At 34.8% G+C, this 12,644-nt stretch overlaps 1 long non-coding RNA gene across 1 annotated transcript; it reads left to right on the top strand.

Moving 5' to 3' along the window:
* Positions 1-8,978: 8,978 nt before the first annotated feature.
* Positions 8,979-11,146, top strand: LOC141591053 (uncharacterized). Its single transcript, XR_012520618.1, has 2 exons — positions 8,979-9,224; positions 10,937-11,146. It is a non-coding gene; the product is annotated as an uncharacterized LOC141591053 (long non-coding RNA).
* The last annotated feature ends 1,498 nt before the right edge of the window (positions 11,147-12,644 follow it).

Here is a 12,644-nt window from a genome sequence, read left to right on the forward strand (position 1 = left end):
TAAGTCCATAAATGGATCTCTTAAGTTTTCATACTTTGTTAGGATTTTTAGAATCAACAAAACCTTCGGGTTGTATCATGTACACCTCCTCTTCTAAATTCCCATTTAGAAAGGCGGTTTTGACATCCATTTGCCATATTTCATAATCATGAAATGCGGTAATCGCTAACAAAATCCGTATGGATCTTAGCATGGCTACGGGGGAAAAGGTTTCATCATAATGAAGACCTTGGACTTGGGTAAATCCTTTTGCCACTAGTCTAGCTTTGTAGACATCATCATGTCCTTCTATGCCATTCTTGACCTTGAAAATCCATTTGCATTGAAGAGGTCTTGCCCCTTCAGGCAAATCCACCAAGTTCCAAACTTGGTTTTCATGCATAGAATCCATCTCGGACTTCATGGCTTCAAGCCATAAGGAGGAATTGGGACTAGAGATTGCGGCTTTGTAGGTGGCGGGCTCGTCACTTTCTAAAAGCAACACATCGAGTGTTCCATCTTCTTCGATAAGTCCAACATATCGATCGGGATGGAGAGAAACTCGGCCCGTTCTTCTAAGTGGAGGAGGGACAACCGCGCTAGACGACGAAGGAACATATTCTTGCGTCTCTACCTCGGTTTGTGGCTCTTGAACTTCATCAAGTTCAAAATTTCTCCCACTCTGTCTCTTAGAAATAAATTCTCTTTCTAAGAAGACAGCTTTGAAAGACACAAACACTTTGTTTTCTTGAGGTTTATAGAAGTGATAACCTCTTCAGGCGGTAGAATATCCTACAAAGATGCATTTTCCAGATCGTGGGGCTAGCTTGTTGTCACTTTTAACTTTGACATAAGCATCACAACCCCAAATTTTCAAATAGGATAGAACTGGAACTTTTCCTCTCCATATCTCATATGGAGTCTTTTCGGTTGCTTTGGTAGGACTAATGTTCAAAGATTTTATTGCGGTTTGGATCGCAAATCCCCAAAACGAGTTTGGTAGCTCGGTTTGACTCATCATTGATCAAACCATATCAAGTAGGGTTCGATTTCTCTTTTCGGCAACACCATTGAGTTGTGGTGTTCCGGGTGGAGATAGTTGTGATATTATGCCACAACCTTTCAAGTGTGAATCGAATTCATGGCTAAGATATTCTCCACCACGATCGGATCGTAGTGCTTTTATCTTTTTGTTCAATTGGTTCTCTATTTCATTTTGAAATTCCTTGAATTTCTCAAAAGCTTCACTCTTATGCTTCATTAAATAGATATACCCATATCTACTCAAGTCGTCGGTGAAGGTTATGAAGTAGTCATAATTTCCTCGAGCGGTGATACTCATTGGTCCACACACATCGGTATGTATGAGTCCTAATAGTTCACTAGCTCGTGTTCCTTTACCGCTAAAAGGATTACGAGTCATCTTGCCAAGAAGGCAATATTCGCATGTTCCATATGATTGATAATCAAATGGTGTAATCACATTAGTCGAAATTAATCTTTTGATGCGATTCTCGTTTATGTGACCTAATCGACAATGCCAAATGAACGATTCATTAGGATCACTTGATTTGAGTTTCTTTGATTGAATGTTGTAGATGTCATTAGTTGGATTCGAGGTTTCTAAAATGTAAATGCCATTAATGGAAGGAGCTTGGCCTATAACGAAGTTGTTCCTGAAAATAATACAATGATTGTTTTTAATGACAAAACAAAAACCGTCCATGTCTAACATGGCGATTGAAATAATGTTTTTAGAAAGTGTAGGCACAAAAAAACAATTATGTAAATACAAATCAAATCTATTAGGCAAAGGCAATACATAAGTTCCCTTGGATTCGGCCGCTACTAGAGCTCCATTTCCAAGGCCTATCCACATCTCTTTTGCTAAGCCTCTTCACGTCTCTTAGCCCCTGTAAATGATTACAAAGGTGAGAACCACAACCGATATCCAATACCCATGTCGTAGTGGAAGTATAATTTACATCAATAACATAAATTTCCTTAGGAATTTTACCTTTTGGAACGATGATTCCTTCCTTTATATTTCGCAAATATATAGGACAATTCCTAAGCCAATGTCCCATGCCATAGCAATAATGGCACTCATCTTCAACTTGGTTGAAGTTTTTCCCTTTCTTTCCCTTCTTCTTGAACCTTTTGCCCTTAGAAGCAAGAGCTTGATTGCTTGAGCTCCCACTAGTTTTGGCATCTTTCTCTTCCAAAGATAAAGATCCTATAGATTTTATGAGGCGGTCTTCCTGAGATCGGCTCACAAGAGATCTTGTAGTAGTAGGTGGTCTAGAAGAAGTGATGAAGTTTAGGTTTCCATCCGAACCTATCCCAAAATGAAGTTCTCTAGTTGTGTCGAAATCATATATTGTTGAAGCAAACGTCGTCAAAAACATTGTGGCAAGACTCAATAGTTATCGGTGTAGTTGCGTTTGATGGATTCATTGTAATGAACTACAAGTATGGAGGAAAAGAAAATATTAACATTTGTCTTTTTAATCATACTTGTAAATAATTTAACAAGATATGAGAATTTATAGTGACCTCTACCCAACTATTATAAATGATTCCAAGATCCAAATTCATATTAACTTGGGCACGCTTTGGCGATACAACCCTCATCAATATAACTCGGTGGATTAACTCTTTAATCGATTATACTTTAGAACTCTTGGTCGATAAAATTACATTAATATTTATCTTTAGCCCAACACACATCCGGCTATGGTCGAGAATACTTTTGTTGAGTTCAACCCAAATTTCGAATAAATGTGTCCATGATCCAAATTCACATTAACTTGGGCACGCTTTGGCGATATAACCCTCATCAATATGAATTCGGTGGATAGACATTTATCACCCACTTCCCCTACGTAACAAGGTTTGTACCCCGGTTTGGCCGAGCGCACTCCCTCACGAAATAGGTTTTCATGGTTTCTAATTCTTGGTAAGGCTAAGTCTCAATTTTATATTTAGCGAGAGGTCATGTCAATTTATTATCTATCACGTTTTAAGTGAACTAAAGCAGTGAACTACGATAATTGTAATTGACACGGTCGATAAACTTGATTTAAAATGCATGTTTAGTTATGGCGATTTAGCGATGCATGCAACATATAAATAAAATGCAAAGCATAAAAAAAATCCTAGTATGGTCTTCCTAAAATAATAAATCTAATAAACTATTACAAATGCGGAAACCAACTCCTTTGGTCCCTTGAACTTCGGTCTTGGCACGCATCTCGAGGTAACACCGTCTTCATGGAAACTCCGGGAAATTACAAAGTAATAAATTAAAATTACATAATTTCCTATTATACATTTGTAATAAAAATAAATCTATTAAATTACAAAACGGTGATACGAGATCACAATAATTACAACCGAATCGATATTCCCATACATTTCGGGTAATATCAATTAAAAACTAAGGCCATACTAAGTAAAATTACATAATTTAAAAATTATATAAACCAAAATTATAACAATCATAAATAAAATGCAGCATTTATAATATGTATGAACATGCCAAATTTTAAGCTAAATCGCCTTTAAAGAGCCAATTTCATATATTAATCGGTTTTTACGGATTTGCGTGATTTATCTTATTAAATCACAATATGTTACATAAACTCATATTTATGTTCAAGTTAATTATCCTAACTCACTTAGGACTCAAAATTTAGTCTTCACTAACACTTTGACAATAATTCAACTTGATTTGACAACATTGTTCATTATGGACTTAAAATTACAATTTTATAACATAAACTTCAAATTAAATCAAAATTATTTCAAATAATTTCAAAATTTGAAATTCAAACTTATGAACATTCTGGAAAAAAAATACCATGACTCTCATAATGTTCAATACTTAGGTTAAATATTTCGAAAAATTATCGAGAAAAACAATGTTGCGGTTTATCGGTTTTAACAAATATGACCATTAAAATATGAGAAAATTTTATTTTTATCAACTTTTCACTTTTAGATCTGAAATATATGATAAAATGCAACATGTGACGTTTTTCTTTAGTCATGAAGTATGTTTTAGCATTATAACTAATTATAGTCACTATTTATGTGATTTTTCATCAAAAATTCATAAATCATGCAAAAGTACTTCACTATAGCCAAACATTTTACACACATCTTGTAAAATTGCATGTGACAACATACTAAAATTTCATGATTAAATTCGAAATATAACTCATATTAACCTATTTACCCATTTAAATACGATTTTAACTTATAAAATTCATATTTCGAGCAAAACAACTTATTTTAAGATGAAAATTTACAGGCCATCAGTATGTATTACATGTGAAAACATATCTAAAAACCACTAGAAAATTCGAAGTTTAAGTAATTTTCGTCCAAAAATGACATTTATATATACAAAATCACATTTTTATGTCATAAATTAACAAAATGAACAATATAATCCATAAATGAACCAAAATATCCCAAATACATTTTAGGACCAGAAAATTTAACATGCCAAGTGATTTCGTGATATATCATAATAAACACAAAATTACAAGTTTTGTTTGTTAATAAGATTAACTCGGAAAAACAATAAACCGATTTGCATGCAAACAACCTAAGGCTCTGATACCACTTGTTAGGATTCATTAGTTCTATTTCTATACATTTCATACAAATGTGATTATTTAGTCATAAAATAATAACTAGATCTTATGCATGCAAGCATAAAACAAGATTAGAGAAGAAATCGTCAATCTTACTTTGAGATTTCAGATCAAAAGGGCACCAACATATTCACCTATTGGTTAGTTCTTGAGCTTCCTTATAATGGATGAACAAAGGTTCAAATTAGAACCTCTCCCAAAAGTTTATAGCCAAGGTGTTACTCTTAATAATTAATAATATTATGAACTAGTAATATTATAAATCTAGCTTAAAAATTTGACCCAAAATAATTGTATTATGCTCTTGAATATTTCGGTCAAGAGGGAGGATTTTATGAGCTCTCCTAGTTCTCTAAAAATGTAGAGTAAAAGGAACTACTAGTAAAATACATCATGTATATTTTTACAACTTATAGAATAAAAAATATAAGAGAAAAACTCTTCTTTTTCTCTTTGGAAAACCGGGTGGCATGGGAGGAGAGGAGTCAATGCATGAGCTTGTATTCTTCCCAAGAATAATAGGTTTGCATGGCTATGAAAATAGGTCATCATTGTGTTTCTTTTGGATAAATAAATTAGACAACACAAACCTAATACTCCCTCCATAAAACCGGTTATTCCCATAAAAGGGAGGTCCATTTTATTTTTGTCATTTGTCAATTGTGACATATGTGACATGTTACTTGACATGTTACAATATAATGTATTTTTAACATATTAAAAATCATCATATAATTTAAATATGTCACATACAAAAATAATTAGTAATCCACAATTACTTGTACCAAAAGGGATCATATAATTATAAACTACAACAACTTCTATTTATAATAAATTATTCATTCTATTTTTAATTGTTTCATAAACAATAAATTAATCTAAGTAATAAAACAATTCGATTACTTAGACCGAATCTTATTTAATCAAATTACAATAAGACACGTAATTACACTCACAAAATCACTTGTCAATTTTAAGGAATTTAATTAACCCGTATCGTCATACGATTAATTAAATAATCAATTAAGAGCGTCACCCTTTAGGTATGACCTAAGAGGATCAACTGATCACCACCGTCGCATGACAGTAATGTCAAACTCTAGTCAGCCAATCATTACCGATATGTGTGGACAAGTTGACTGTAAAATATTACTTCCCACATGTATTCTTAAATTGAGATTTAAACATGTGATCATCATGATCGACAGTTGTGATCGCATTATTGTCGGAGGACACTTATTCCAACATAATATAGATCGAGACACGTATTAATCATGCAAAGATAGATTATAAAACGAGAAAGTAGTCTACGATAAGCATGCAAAATATAGCATATGTCTATTACAAACCAAGTAGTCTAATACCAATGGGCAGGATAGAATAACAAGTTATAAAGCATAATGGGCCGAATAGAAGTGTAAGCCAAAATGGGCCGAATTAGACAATTATCCAAAATATAAAGTCTAATAAAAACAAGCAAGGAAAGGATTGGGGCGGGTTTAAGGATAGTCGCGTTTCACGACATTTGGGTTCACATAACCAGGACGGGTCCTAAACTCAAGAGAGTCAGGACGATCAAAGCATGACCGGACATGGTTAGCTTGTGCCGTAAGGCACTTCTCGAAATTAAGCACTTTGAGGGCACGGCCTTAGTAGCCTCGTAAATGACTCCCATATCATCATGCATTGCCTTCCCTTCACGCCAAATCACCCCTCCTTGACTAGCCAATTTAGCCAATGACCCGGAATGAAGAACGCACTCTTTAGCCGCTTTAGTCACATCACGAGCCATAGCATCAACACGTGCTTCCAACCCATGCAAGTAAGCTAGGACCTCAGCATTACCCGAACCATTAAAAACCGAAGCCCCATCCTTGTCTTTACCCAAACTCGAGACCAACTCCGCAAACAACTTGTTTTGAGCATCTAATGTTTCACAAATACTTGTCATAAACGAGTCCAATTTTTGTTCTACGACCGAAACCACATCCGAAGACTTCTCCACCACATTAGCCTTTCCCAAGAACACCAAGTCGGGTCCAATTGCTCCAAGTTTCATGAACTTTAGATGAGTGTCACACATCTCATCTTTGACCATTACACCGTAGCTAGTAGGACCGACAACTCCTTTTCTTTCTAAAAGCTAAGAAACCCACATACCATATGGCAAGTCCAAGGTAGTATACAACTTCTTCTCGGTGACGGAAATACTTGCTTGAATGATGCGATGAAAAACAAGACGAGGAAGACTAACCTTAGTCCCTTCAAGCCACTTTTAGACCAACACCATTTCATAACTCGACAACTTATCACGACCACCTCTCCTCGGGACAACCGTATTCCAAAGAAAATTTAAAAAGAATTTCAATTTCGGAGTAAAAAATCCCGCTAACTTATTACTTGACCCGGTAGCACCATCATCAAAAGACCGCTTAATTTGAAGTTTTTCTTCCTCGGTCACATCTCCCCATTCCGCACTCGGGTTAATTTCGATCCCATCACCAGGGACCGAAAACAGAGTACAAAATCCGGCAAGGGAGATGATGACTTTGAACTCATTTACCATCGCATGCAACATGTTATTCTTCATAGAAACGAAAAAGTAAAATTGGATTACCTCAATCGGATATACGGGACAAACAAAAGAACAAACCTTGTTCCACTCTTGATAGTTTTACCAAAGTCCTTAAAAAATTGTAAAGCTTCAATTTTTCCATACCACTTCTCGGAATAAGACCGTCCTCCATGAATACCATACCGCATAACTGGTTCACCCGAGTCCTTTCATCCGCAGTAAGTCTAATGTTATCAATACCCGTCAATGTTGCATTTGGCATGTATTCACGAAACATAGCCCTTTGAGCACCTTCTTGATTAACTACTACCACGGTTTTTTCAACCGAACCCTCAAGACCAACAACCTTCTTTTTTTACCTTTGTTAAGCTTTCGTTGTTTCCCCTCTAGGTTAGGATCAACCCGGTTATGATCGGGATTGGTAGGCTTATGGTTTGGTTGAGGTGAGGAGTTTTGGTAGGGGTAAAGGTTTTGTTGCATGGTAGCTTAGATGACCCGGTCCGAGTTGTGGACCGAGTTGAGGGTGAGTGAAGGCGGGTTGATGGAGGTGCCATGATGGTAATTAATTTTTGGAGGTTGAATGTGAAAGATTTCAAAGAGGTAAAGTTTTAGGGAGTTGTATGTTGATGTGGATGGATGAAGGTGGGGTTTTATGGGCATGATCAATGTAAATTATGGCAAATTGAGTTTGTGTGGGATTAGGGAAAGGAGTGGCGTGTAGGATTAGGTAAGTAGATTTTGTAGAATTTTTTTTTGTTTATTTTTTTTTTTGTTTACTTATCATATTATATAGAAAGTGTAGGAAATATTAATTATGGTAGATCTTTTGTGAGATATGGTAAGATGAAATTTTGACAAAAGATAGAATTATAGTAAGGAATTTCGGTACAAGATATACAAGTATAATTTATTACCGACTTTGTGGTTCGTAATAAAACATACGATATATGACTAACAACCGGAATATTCTATTAATATAATATAACATTTAACATAAATAAACTTGCAACGAAGAATACAGACACAGTCATACAATATCGTCAAATCTAGTCAGTCATACGGAAAATAAAATATTTACGACTAGTTTAGTTGCCACCAATTAAACCAATTTCCAACCGTAAAATCTCAAAACGTTCTTTAGCCAATGCTTTGGTAAAAATGTCATCCCATTGTCTTTCTGTACTACAAAATTCCAGTCTTATATTGCCCTTATCTACATGATCACGTAGAAAAAGGTGTCTAATGTCTATATGCGTAGTTCGTGAGTTCTGCGCAGGGTTCTTAGATATATTTATAGCACTCGTGTTATCGCATAAAATAGGTATACAACCAACATTAACACCGTAATCACATAACTGTTGCTTAAGCCATAAAATTTGAGAACATATCTGTAACACCCCAAAAATTTGAGTCAAGTTACAAATATGTGGAAAGTATTTTCGTTAAAATAGAATTTTAGGAAAATAATAATAATAATAATAATAATAATAATAATAATAATAATAATAATAATAATAATAATAATTATAATAAAGAGATAGAGAGAGAACTTTTGTAATGCAAATTCAAATTTGAACAGTAAAGAAAATAGACTTGGAAACCGAATAGAAAACCAATAATAACTTAGAAACAGAAAAGGGAAAGAAAAGAAAGGGCGCGCGATAACCATACTTGCTAACGCAAACTAACCCGTATATAAAACGTTACTTTAAGGTGAAGTACTGGGGAGTTAAGTTACATAACTTAATGTTAGTATCGTATCGTAACTTAAACTGACCCGAATAGAAAATAATTAACCAACTAAATATATTCCCACCCACATGATCATTTCGTCACACTACTTATCAGTATATTGCCAAAGAGATAAGATCAAAAAAAAAAAAGAAAAGGAAGATTGTAGAAGGGAAGAATAATCGGTGGTGGAATGAAGGAACAAGAAGGGAGAAGCAAGCCTTATTCATCATCTTATTCGATCAATTTTTCATCAACCATCCTCTTAATCAATGGTATGTAATCATACACCCTTAATCTAATGTTAATTTTTTTAGGTTAACCCTTACTAATTAGAGCTTATGTATAAATAAGGTGGATTAGACCTAAAAATGGAGGATTTAGACAAAGGTGTAACACGATTTTACGAACCCTAATAATTTTATTATTATTCGGGGTTGTGTGAATTTGTATTATTTACTAAAGTGGTTTATATGCTGAAATTTAATTATATAATTGAATTATGATTCTCGTCATTGTATGTATGGGTAACAAGTAAAGTGGTGGCTTAAGTAGGTGTGCACAGATTAAAAATCTAGGAGTTTGTTGAGTAAAGAAACTAATTTGGTTATGGTCTGCACAAAGGACTTTGGTTTGGTTGTTATCAAATGGTAAAAGTATGATTTACCTTTGTGGTGTACTGTTAACTTGAGCATAAGATTAAGTTTACTCTATACTTAATATAAAGTTCCTAATTTTGCCTTTAATCGATATGAGCCTTCATTTTCTTGAGATTTCATTAACTGTATATTCTTTTTGTTTAGTTGGTAGTATGTCAAATGGGCAAGGCTTGCAGTAGCCAAAGACAGAGTATGAACTGATTGAATTTATTGGTATGCTGTTTTGGGCTAGGGATGGTATAAGCATGTGAGCATAGCTATTAAATTAAGCCTCTAAGTCTTAGTATACGATTGTCTTTAGTTTGGGAAGCTAAGTGATGAGCTTACTGTAATTGAGATTGGATACTGATATTGAGTAATGTAGCCTCTGTGCCGAGTTATCTTTTGTCTTGCGGTTACCGCGAGTTCACTCACCCTTTATCCTTGGCTTAGGGAAGACGATGAAAATACGTTACATGGTTACGTGGAAGTATTATTTGTGTTACCCGGACTCTCCGACACGGGTGTCGTGTCTGACGCGTGTCGAGCGTCGGATACGGCTATTTTGTGTGGATTTTTCAATTTTTTGGTCTAAAGTGAAGTGTCAAAGTGTCGTGTCGGTATCGGACCAATAGGTGTAGGATACGCGACACGGCAGCTAAGTGAAGTGTCGGAGTAACATAGAGTATTATATTATGAGACAGAGCAATGGGTGAGGAGTAATGAGTCGAAACTTGGTTAATTATGGAGGCAAGAAATGAGTACTATATTTAGTATTGTCTATGTCTTTCTATTATTACACAAATGGGTGAGACTGTGTTTAGCCGGGTTATAGCAAGGTTGGTATTTTAATAATGATAAGAGCAGCTATATGAGTTTTGATTAATAGTAGTTGAATTTGGTATATTTGGCATATTATTTAGTTAATGGTGCAGTAAGATAGTTTGTATATTGTACACAACATGGTATAATGTATGTACAATGTAAAAACAGGTAGAGGAGGCTTGGATTGTAGCGACTATTATGGTCTGATTGAAGTAGTATAATTGTTAGTGGTGGAATTGTCATTTTTTACAATACTGAGATTAATAGCTAAGATATTATTTGACATGGAGTAATTATACTATTTTCTTTGTAATAAGACAACTCTGCTTTATTCGGAATTTACAATTTATTTAGCATATTTGCTAAAATTTAAAAGTTATAAGATTAGAGAATTATAGATTGGCTCATAACCCTTAGTTGAGCGGCATTAAAAATGCCCGGTGAAGATTAAAGTTTGGCTCATAACCCGATGAGCGGCATTTTAAATGCCCAGTGAAGATTAAAGTTTGGCTCATAACCCGCAGTGGCGAGCCGGCATTTTAAATGCCCAGTGAAGATTATAGATTGGCTCATAACCCGCAGTGGCGAGCCGGCATTTTAAATGCCCAGTCGTTTTAACTATGAAGAATTTATTTAAAGTTTTGTAAAGTTTTCGATTTCGACTTGTATTATTTAATTTTTAAAAGGATTTGTAATAAGAGACTTTGTATATTAATTATAATATCCTTGTATTTCGGCCAGTTTTATATGTAAAGTTAGTTTTAATTTAGCCGAAAATCAGGGGTGTTACAATACCAGCCCAGCGACAATGTATTCGGCTTCAGCAGTAGCTAACGCAACAGAATTTTGCTTCTTTGACCCCCATGTAATAATACACGGTCCAACAAACGTGGCTATGCCGGAAGTACTTTTTCTGTCAAGTGAACAACCTGCATAATCTGCATCTGAATACCCTATGAGATCGAAATTACACTCAAGAGGATACCATTGATATAATTTAGATATACCAATTAAATACTTCAAGATCCTCTTAACTGCAATCATATGCGATTCTTTAGGATACGATTGAAATGGAGCACATACGTATACACTAAACATAATATCAGGACGACTTGCAGTTAAATAAAGAAGTGAGCCAATCATACCTCGATAAGTTGTCTCATCGACAGACTTACCGTTTTCATCCAAAGTCAACTTCTTATCTATATCCATAGGAGTGGGCTTAGAATTAGAATTTTCCATACCGAATTTCTTGATTAGCTCCTTGATTTATTTTTGTTGGTGTATCATAATTCCTTCAGTAGTTTGTTGAATTTAGAGTCCAAGGAAGAACTTGAGTTCTCCTATCATGCTCATCTCGAATTCTGAGGTCATTAATTCTGAAAAATACTTACATAGACAATTATTAGTTGAACCAAAGATAATATCATCAACATAAATTTGTACAACAAATAGATCGGAATTTTTAGTTTTCAAGAATAAGGTTTTGTCGATAGATCCTCTTTTAAAACCACTTTCAAGAAGATATTTTGACAATCTGTCGTACCACGACCTCAGAGCTTGTTTCATACAATACAGGCTTTATCCAATTTGAAAACGTGGTTTTGAAACTTGCTATCGAGAAATCCAGGAGGTTTTTCAACAAAAACCTCCTCATTCAAATAACCGTTAAGAAATGATGTCTTAACGTCCATTTGATAAAGTTTAATTCCTTTATGAGCAGCAAATGCTATTAATAATCTATTAGCCTCAAGTCTGGCTACAGGAGCAAAGGTTTCATCATAGTCAATTCCTTCTTGTTGATTGTACCCTTGAACAACCAATCTAGCTTTATTTCATACAATAACTCCTGTATCATCCAACTTGTTTCTAAAAACACATCTTGTACCAATAACAGTTCGATCCACGTCTTGGAACTAAATGCCAAACTTTGATCCGTTCGAACTGTTGGAGCTCTTCTTGCATAGCAACGATCCAATCTGGTTCTGCAAGTGCTTCTTTGATGTTTGTTGGCTCAATGGTTGAGGGAAAGGACTAGAATGAGCAAAAGTTGTTGAGTCTTCTATGAGTTCGAACACCTTCATTCTAGGATGGTTTCCATTGGATGAGAGTCCTTATATCTCCATTTCTTGACGGGAGGAACATCTTCATCTGAACTAGTCTCGTATTCTTTGAATGATTGGGGTTCAAGCCTTGTTCCCCCTGAATTCAATCCTGGAGTTATAACAGAAT

Source organism: Silene latifolia, chromosome 7 (genome assembly GCF_048544455.1).
Source record: "Silene latifolia isolate original U9 population chromosome 7, ASM4854445v1, whole genome shotgun sequence".
Classification (NCBI taxonomy): domain Eukaryota; kingdom Viridiplantae; phylum Streptophyta; class Magnoliopsida; order Caryophyllales; family Caryophyllaceae; genus Silene; species Silene latifolia.